General features: G+C 43.1%; 1 pseudogene; it reads left to right on the forward strand.

Moving 5' to 3' along the window:
• The first annotated feature begins 5,894 nt into the window (after nucleotides 1-5,894).
• On the forward strand, nucleotides 5,895-7,848 carry LOC119280743 (annotated as a pseudogene).
• The last annotated feature ends 2,273 nt before the right edge of the window (nucleotides 7,849-10,121 follow it).

Consider the following 10,121-nt stretch of genomic DNA (forward strand, 5'->3'; position numbering starts at 1 on the left):
ATGGGTATCATAGATTAACGATTGGGACGTGGGGAAGCGGCAGTGGATCAATTTGCTCTAGTGGGCAAAGTAGGTGGCTCGCGCTTATGACGTGGCGGCGGTCCGCCTCCACAACAGCAAGAAGAATACAAAGTTTCCTCTCAGCAGTGGCGCTGTCTCGTAATTCGTCCTCGTAGACCCCCGAGTAGTCTCCCTTCGTGAAGTGCGGGAGAATCAGGAGGCCTTTGAGAAAATCAAGGCCGCACACACCAACGAGGTATATATGGACGATCTCCAAGAAAATCATTCGGAGCACGTCATTGAGGAGCTCCGGGTCTTCGAGCTCTACAAGAATATCATCGATAAGGCTAGACAGTCCGGTGGGGGCTCAGCGATGAGGATGGAATGGTAGTGATCAATCTTTTGTTTGTGACTCTAGCTTTGGAGGCTCCGGCGGGTGACGTAGATTGGGAGAAAATCCTGGCCGAAGAAGATTAGTTTTATTTAGTTTTAGTTCGTATCGGGTAGTTTAAGTTGATGTTATACAATGCACTAAATTTTCCTATCATTGTTTAAATTTTTGTTTCAATCGAGTAGTTTCAATATACGCTTGAGATATCTCCCACCGAAGAGTGTATTTGGAGGAGCTGGGCACCTCTAAAGTGCAAGATTTTCACATGGCTGACAACCAAATATCAGCTTTGGAGGTCTGACCGCCATGCGCGGCATGGGCTTCAGGATGATCCTTCACATTGATATCTTTGCCTGCAGGAAGAAGACAATGTTGATCACATTTTCGGACACTGCGTCTATGCGAGGGAAGTGTGGCATGGGTGTTGCGATAGGCTTCAAATCAATATTGACATCCCCCCACCACCACAGGCACGTTTCAGGTTTGGTGGTTTGGACAGAGGACTAAATTCGTAGGCAAGACTCAGCGTGGCTTCGACTCCATCGTAATTGGTACTGCTTGGCTCATATGGAAGCAACGAAATGCTCGGGTATTCAATAGGCAACAACAGCAGCGGACGGCAAGGCAGCTGGTAGACATAGCCTTAGAGGAGATCAAAGAGTGGCGTGAGGCAAGTTTTGGAGTTGGTGGTTTAGACCCCTTCGTGATAGAGTGACCCTTGTTTTACTTTGGTGTAAGGTGGGGATGTGTCTTGTGGATGTTCACATCCACATTAGGCCGCTCTTGTAATTAACCTTCTTCCTTCTATACAAATATGGTACGCCATTGGCGTACTCTTGAAAAAAATTATACATTTGAAATAAACTAGTGTGAAAAATATTTTAGGGAGTTAAGTTAAGAGTTTGGCTATAAACTATTTTTATTTAACTCTTCAAAATATATTGAGTTAAAGTTTGAGGGGTCGTTGAGGGGCTAGAGATGCTCTTATGTGGTGAGATTGCTCCCAAAACCAAAAGGCTTAATTAGATAGGATTGATCTAAATTTGTGGGGTAGAAGTAACCGGCACAGCCAAGGCAAGGGACTGAACTTGTCCAGTTTCAAGAGACAGAGATGCAACTTATCCAGTTCAAAAGTTAAGGGACTAAAAGTACACTTCTCTATTAAGAAAATCAAATTGACCTTTTGCTTTTTACATGAAGCTACCACAAACGGTAACGATAAAAGTGATCCTATATGTAAACATACATCCTTCTCAGTCACTGGTAGCCTAGCCTAGGCGGGAGACCATTCTGCGCTCCTGCTTTCATACTGTCCTCTGATGCAGTGAACTAGTAATGCATAGAAAAAAGTACACAATAAAGAAAAAGAGCAACTGAAACCATGATATCTACTCCCTCTGTAAACTAATACTCCCTCCATCCCAAAATAAGTGTCTCAACTCTACTACAAATTTGTACAAAAGTTAGTACAAAGTTAAGACACTTATTTTGGTACAGAAGGAGTATATAAAAGCATTTAGATTATTATTTTAATCATCCAAACACTCTTATATGATCTAAACACTTTTATATTAGTTTACAGAGGGAGTACTATCGTTTGGTTGTCTCTAGCTTGCTCTCATCAAACATCAATTTACCACCACAATCGTTAGTCCATGTTTAATTAGTCTCCAAGACGAGATCTTCTCAAGCAGTCGGTATACGTTTTGTCACGTCACGAGTCAGCATACGTATGCTTTGAGTGTGACTCGTCTAAGATGACTGTTAGAATTAAACACGGCCGTCTACTTCGAAGTAACCAGATTATTCAATAGCGCGATATTGTAACTAGCGGAGCCTCAGTTGTGCGCTAAATGGCTCTATAGCGCGTTAAAGTGGAGATTGCTAATGGAGCTCGAGCCCCATGAAGCCTGCATTTAAAAAAAAATCAGAACTTTATGTTTAACTAGGACCTGGAAAAATTACACACATACTTATGGATGTGTACTAGCTAAATATATGTACATGATTTTCTTTCGTACAACTCATATCAAAACGTATTTTATAATGAAATTTTGCACACCTCTAGTATACATCTATAAGTACTTATTATTTGTTTTCAGAAATTTTTTAAACTTAAAAGGTTGATTTTTGATTCTTTTTTTTCTTTTGGGAATTTTGGTCTCCATGAAGCCCAAGAGCCAAAAGGCCTCACTCCATCGCTCGTGCTAAAGCCACTACATTGTACATGTTGTAATTAGCGGGATACCCCTCCAAACGTTATAGCGTTGATATATCCCTGAGTCCCTGAGATGTAGCACGCTAAAGCCGCTGAATTGTATGTTAGCGTGATGCCCCTCCAAAAGCTATAGCACTAAGATAACATGTTATTTAAAAATTTGAGAAAAACTAGAAACCATCACTAATAAGCTGGTGTGGTTAGTGCGTACTGCCTTGCCCTGTGTAAATACATGGGCCGCCCTTCATAATCATTTTAAACAACTATGAAGGTGGGCAATAATTTTGAACCATATGTGGAAGCATGCCCTTCTAGGTCACTAGGATGACTACGAACCAATCTGTGGTTGGATAGTTAGGAAGACATTGATATCCCAGGCCTTTCAGCGATCGTTGCAGCCAACGGCTCATCAAAGTTCTCGTGCTTGCATATTTCTAAATTTATTTCAGACCTTTCCACGATGTGCTTTCAGTGGAAGCAGACGTTCTCGTCAATTACGAAGGCATCTATACCGATTTCATCAATCTCAATATGATATGCCGACTCAGTCTTTGTAAGATGCTCATAGGGGTACGATATGCGCGTGTGTGATCATAATGTTGAATATATGTGCATTATATAAGTGTACATGTCTGTACTGTGTTAAAAAGGATCGCTAGGACAACTCTCGAGGCGCCCCATCACCGCCACCCAAAGATCCACCAGGAAAGCACACAACCCTTCGTGTCTGTTAGAGGAATCTGCCAACGGCTATGTCAAAAGTTCATAGAAATTTGTGGACGACATCACCTCGGTTTGTGATTTGGCACTCTGCTTGATTGTTGCGGGACTGTAGTATCGAAAGTATGTCTAGAGGGGGAGGGGTGATTAGACTACTTGACCAAATGAAAATCTTTCATTTTCCCAATTTTAATTATGGGCATATTTTAGCAATTATGACAAGTCAAGCAATCAACCTACACATGCAATTCTAAGAGTATAGCAGTGGAATGTAAAACATTGCATATGAAAGTAAAGGGAAGAGTTTGAAGAAGGCAAACGCAATGGAGACATGTAGAATTTTGGCATGGTTCCGGTAAGTGGTGGTATCGTACATCCACATTGCTGGAGACTTAAACCCATGAAGGGTAACAATTGCGCGAGTCCACGGAGGCCTACACCCATGAAGGGTCCACGAAGAAGCAACCTTGCATATCCCACCATGGACATCGCCCATGAAGGACTTGTCTCATTGGATAGATCTTCACGTAGTAGGCGATCTTCTTGCCCTTACAAACTTCTTGGTTTAATTCCACATCATACCGGAGGCTCCTAAGCGACATCTAACCAATCTAGGAGACACCACTAGTACAGGGAGGTGCTATATAAACGGTTTTTAACCCCTTTTCACGACGGTGTTTCAAACCATCGCCAAGTGAGTGACTGTGATAGGGGGGTCCTTCCCACACAACCAAGAAACCGTTGGGGATAGGCCCTCCTGGCACACACGATCGGCAAAATAAGGTCGTGTGCGATGGGCGAGCGATCAAATATGATTATACGTACAGTTGTGCTAAAAAAATACAATTATACATGTCAAATCATTTTCGGTCATAAGTACATCCCACACAGTGAGTCCCGGCTAAACGTTTTCGTTCGTACGTACATTTCACACAGTCAATCCAAGGAATATGTTTTTATTAGTATGTACATCCCACATAGTTAATCCAAGAAGTACGTTCCGTTCGTATATACATCTCATATAGTCACTCCAATAAAAATGTTTCCGTTCACAGATACATCACACACAATTTTACCCATTAAATCATTTGTGATAGTGTTGCCATTGCACATGATATTAATAATTTTATCGTTTGCATCATTGAATGCATCACACACGGTGCGTAGAAGAAACTGTGTGGCAAAGGCTGTCCATCACACACTTTTTATGTGGTAAATGTTTGCCCAAGGAGGCATAACGCAAACAGTTTTCAAGAGGATGTCGTGTGTGATTGTTCATTGATCCAACTGGGTTTATTCCTGGAAACTGCGTGCTTTGACTCAGGTCATCGCCCACGGTGTTTTCTCAATAATCGTTTGCAATATAAGCTAATTTCCCTATTATTAATAATCTATTTATTAATCTAATTCACATTTCATACTAAGCACACAATATATTTCATTTTCATATTAAGGAAGCAGGATTTCATAATTGAAATATATCAGAGTACAACATCATATAGCTTCATCATTCAGCTACCCCATTACACAACTACACGAGCACCAAGTTTCACATGCAACATCTATAACCTTTCGAAATTAGTATTATAGACGGTACATAGACATATGGATCTCATCTGAAAAATTGCTGAAATGGAAGGCGAATATTGAGCCTTCATTAATGTTGAAGGTCTTTGCAACTTTAGGCCAGTATCTGTCAATCATTCGTCCTCTTCAGGAATACTTCAATATTAAACCGTGCGTGTTATACGAATACATTCCTCGCCTCCTGACCATACAAGTGGTTTGAAAGTTAATCATCAGTAAACTACTTTGGAAAGGGCTGAAAACAAGGATACACATAATATCTTCTCTAGATTTGAAATGGCGCAATACAATTAAAAAGACAAGGTATAACAGTAAGTACCATCCAGTAGTGAAATGGTGTCTTCTTCATTGTGCAGACAAATATCTTGTTATTTTTTGTCGCTAATTTTTTTATCCTAATAATCTTTCTGAGTTTCTTGACTTGATGATATTCATGAACAACTTATTTTCATATATGCAAAAAAGGTCAAACAGTGGGTCAAACCTCTGACAGCAAGGCCTACATGTACAAGACCAAATTGTTAAAAACCTAATATTTAAAAATAAGAAGTGAAAAGATGTGTTATTAACTGCAACAGACTTAATATTTAAAAACAAGCAAACAGTCATTTAAATTTGTATTGTGCAGGTGTAAATACACTAGCATGGAGGTTGGACGTGTACTTCCCCCGCGTGATGGAATTCCACGATAGGTGGGAGGAGAAGACTGTTATGGCCGTATTCATTGGTACGAGAAGAAGGACAACGATTGAGCCAGTGACAACGTTAGCACACGTATGCTAATTGAATACGAAGAGGTCATCCATCAGAAAGACTAAACCCGATTTGGACACGCAAGCACAAATATTGCTCCAAGTTCAGTGCACCGCAGGTATGCATGTATTGTATACACATGCTTTTTTCGCCTTCTACCCGGCCTGGCTGCTTATAAAGCAACCGGGCTTGTGATACTAACCACATAGAGCAACTGAGCTTAGCATGGCGGACCTCATACAGAAGCTCATGCTAGAGACGCCTGCACCGGCATGGTTTCTGTTCCTGCTCCCCCTCCTCCTATTGTCTCTCCATCACTGGTTCACCAAAAAGACAGGATCGACAGGGCAGTGCCTCCCGCCTTCGCCATCGGCGCTGCCTATTATCGGACACCTGCACCTCGTGGGCTCCCTCCCGCACATCTCCCTCCGTGGCCTCGCCAGGAAGCATGGCCCCAACGTGATGCTCCTCTGACTGGGCGCCGTGCCGACCCTCGTCGTGTCTTTGCCGCACGCAGCAGAGGCGGTGCTGCACACGCATGACCATATCCTAGCGTCGCGGCCCCGCTCCGCCATCTCCGACATCATCATGTACGGCTCTTCCTACATCGCGTTCGCACCATATGGCGAGTACTGGCGGCATGCGAGGAAGCTCGTCACCACCCACATGCTGAGCGTTAAAAAGGTTCAATCTTTCCGCAGCAGACAGGATGGAGGAGGTACTGATTTTTATGGATCTTGCAATTTTTGCCACTTTGATAGATTTTTATTTCAATGATATTGCAATCATTATTGTCACACTGATTTGGACTTGACTACTACTACCTCTGTACTAAAATATAAGACGTTTTTTCAGTTCAATTTGAATAAAGGAAAACAATGCCTTCCATGTCTCTCGCAAAAAAAAAGACTTCCATGTTCCATGTCTCTCGCAAAAGAAAAAAAATGACTTCCATGTTGTCCTCTTCTAGCTAATTAACAGTTACATATCGAACTAGTAGCTTCTCATACTTTAGTTAAGATGCATGCTATCATCTCATAGGTCAGCATGGCGATGGCAAAGATCAACGAGGCAGCCACAACCAGTGGTACAGTCGACACGAGCGAGCTACTCAACTCATTCTCAAATGACATGGCGTCCCGTATCGTGTCGGGCAAGTTATTCCTGAAAGATGGACGGAGCAAGTTGTTTCGGGAACTCATCAACGATACCTCGCGGCTTTTGGGCGGGTTCAACTTGGAGGAGTACTTCCCAGCATTGGGTAGGGCAGGAGTGCTTAAGAGGGCGGTTTGTGCCAAGGCCGAAAGAGTGAGGAACAGATGGGCTGATCTGTTGGACAAGGTGATCGACGATCGTGTGAGCAAGCGCAAGTCAGCGTTTGATCACAAGGATGGGGATTTCGTGGATATTTTGCTATCTGTTCAGCCGGAGTATGATCTCACAAGAGAGCACATGAAAGCTCTTCTCACAGTAAGTTAGAGATAATACCTTTCAAATTATATACCTTGATTTGTATATGTTTCTCGTTACCCCCCAACTAATTGTTATCCACAGGATGTATTTTTCGGTGCAACAGACACGTCAGCTAACGTCCTCGAATTCACTTTGGCTGAGCTCATGAGGAAGCCACACTTCATGGGGAAGCTACAAGACGAAGTGAGGAGTATCATACCCGGGGGACAAGAAATTGTGAGCCAATCTGACATGAACAACATGGTGTACCTAAGAGCAGTAATAAAAAAAGCCTCTCAGGTTGTATCCTGTTGCGCCTCTCCTTGCTCCGCACCTTGCCATGGCTGATTGTACCATCCATGGATACATGGTTCCTGCTGGAACTCGTGTCGTCATAAATGCATGGGCCGTTGGGAGGGATTCGAGCTCCTGGGAGGGTGCGGAAGAGTTCATACCTGAAAGATTTACAGATAAAGGCACCGCTACAAATGTCAATTTCAAGGGGAATGATTTCCAGTTCTTGCCGTTCGGGCCCGGACGAAGGATATGCCCTGGTATAAACCTCGGAATCGCAAATGTCGAATTTATGTTAGCAAACCTTGTGAACCATTTTGATTGGGAACTTCCGGTTGGGGTTGAGAGAAAAAATATCTATATGACAGAGGTGTTTGGGCTAACCGTTCGCAGGAAGGAGAAACTATTGTTGATTCCAAAATCACGCATGTAAAATCGAGCTAAGCTAAATACTTTGTGTTATCAGTATAACGGTTTTCTTGGGAAGAAGGTGTTACCAGGGAAATGGTGCCAATAAATAATGGCCAGTTCTTCCTTGTATAGCTACAAATATTATTGTTTAGAACGTTGACAATCGTCAATGCACATGTTTGACCACTACTATTATCATTGCATAAATATGAAATAAAAGAGAAAAAACATAATGTCGAAGTACTTTTAAAGTAAACTGGCATGGTTGCCAGCACAAATGCACGTGCAACATGCTAGTCGTCTATTACTTTTGTGATTCACATTTCTTATTGTTATCTTATACAATATAACATCCATTGGGACAATACGAAATGAAAACTCACATGCTTAGTAGACCGTAAAAATCATATCAGTAAGTTCTGCCACAAGAAGTCTAAATCATATCAATACCAAGGACAACGAATCTCTGAACTTGTAAACAGCTCTGGAAAAAATTCAGCACATATATCGTATACGCGTCTACCATGACACATATTTTCAGATTTAAAGTTGATTCACAGCTCGGGAAACAACGACTAATTATACAATTATACAAATAAGTAGAACATGCATCTACGATGGCACAAATGTCTAGATCTAAATTTGATCCGCAGGACCCTATGGAACAAGTTTAGATCTAAATGTGATCATATATATTTGTTCTCAACTTCGCTACGTCCTCTACTCCCTCAATATCACCATGTCTGGAGACTCCGAAACCTAGAATGAGGTTGCCGAGGATGCGGGTGCCGCCATCACGGCTTTGACTTAGCCAACTGGTGGGTATAATCGGTTACATGAATTAGGGCATTTCCAACCGGTCCCTTATAACCGGTTAGAGGAGTAAAATCACATGAGTAAAAAATGTGATTTTACTCCTCTAACCGGCAACTAATTAACCGATCCCCAACCTACAGTAGGGGAGTATAATTTTTACTCTGTCTCTAAATTTTTCCCTATATTTACTCCGTCTTAAGGCGGCCGAGTATAATTTTTCTTCAGGCCAAGACCTCCTCGTGGCCGGCTGGCGACTCGCATGAAGCTCCCATGGCCGCCGGCGACGCCTACCAATACTACTACTGGTACGGCCACCGGTGTATGTTGTTGCTACTGCTGCTCGTCGCCGTTGGTGTGTGCTCCTGTTGTTGCTACTCCTCCCCGATGCATGTTTCTCGCCGCTGCTCCTCCCTGCTGCGTGCTGCTACTACTGCTGCTCGCTGCTGCTCCGCCGTCGGTGCGTGCTGCTACTGTACGCTGCTGCTCTGCCGTCGGCGCGTGCTGCTGCCGCTTGCAGCCGCCGGTGCATGCTGCTGCTCCTCCCAGTTGCGTGTCTGTTCTGTTGCTCGCCGCCTGCGTGGTAACCATGGTTGCCACTTGCTGCGGAAGTGCATAGTAAGTGTTCGACGAAATGCATGAGCCAAATTTAAGTTTACTCCATTATATATAGGGGATCGGCTTGGTCCGGCCAAAACTTAGTGGACTAAATATACTCCACTAAGGTTTACTCCTCTATTTTTTAAGGGATTGGTTAGAAATGCCCTTAAATCAGTCAGAAAATTGCTAATTTATCCAACAACCACCACCGCCTCTATGTGTCTGCACGCAAGATCTTGGACACCATTGACAATATGAGGGCATCATCGGGCTAAGATATAGTGGAGGGGTGAGGGAGAGGGAAGGCTGCAATGAGCCCCGACGGTCGTATGAGCAGAAGGAGGTACGCTCATCAGGATTATTTTTTTGAAAAGGAAGAAAGCCCCCGGCCTCTGCATCAATCGATACATGCACCCAGGTACGCTCGTCGGGATGGCCATCAGAAGTCGCCTCTCTAGACTCCTGTTTATTCTCTCTATCCGTCCCATTATGCAATAATTGAAAAGAAGATCATTTTTAATAAAAAATAATATAGAAACATGACACAAATCTTAGAGAAACAACCGATGATGTATATATGGGTGGAGGACGTATCCTGTGCAACGAGCTGTCTCATGCAACGAGTGCACCAGTCCAATCTGAGCCGCCGGATGCACAATAGAGGGACCAGATTCTGTAAACCAATGGGCTGCTGGTAAATTTTATACATTGATCCTTAGAAAATAGTCCATTTGCACCAACAGTTCTTCCCCAAAACTTCTTCTCTTTCGTTGACCTCTCGTCTCCTGTACATGAGCTTATGGACGATCCAGATCGTCAGCAAGTGCCTACTTCCGGCCGCTCTGAACCATTAGCGCCCCACCTCTGCTCCAAAATTGTCGT

This window comes from Triticum dicoccoides, chromosome 3B (assembly GCF_002162155.2).
Source record: "Triticum dicoccoides isolate Atlit2015 ecotype Zavitan chromosome 3B, WEW_v2.0, whole genome shotgun sequence".
NCBI classification, from domain to species: Eukaryota; Viridiplantae; Streptophyta; class Magnoliopsida; order Poales; family Poaceae; genus Triticum; species Triticum dicoccoides.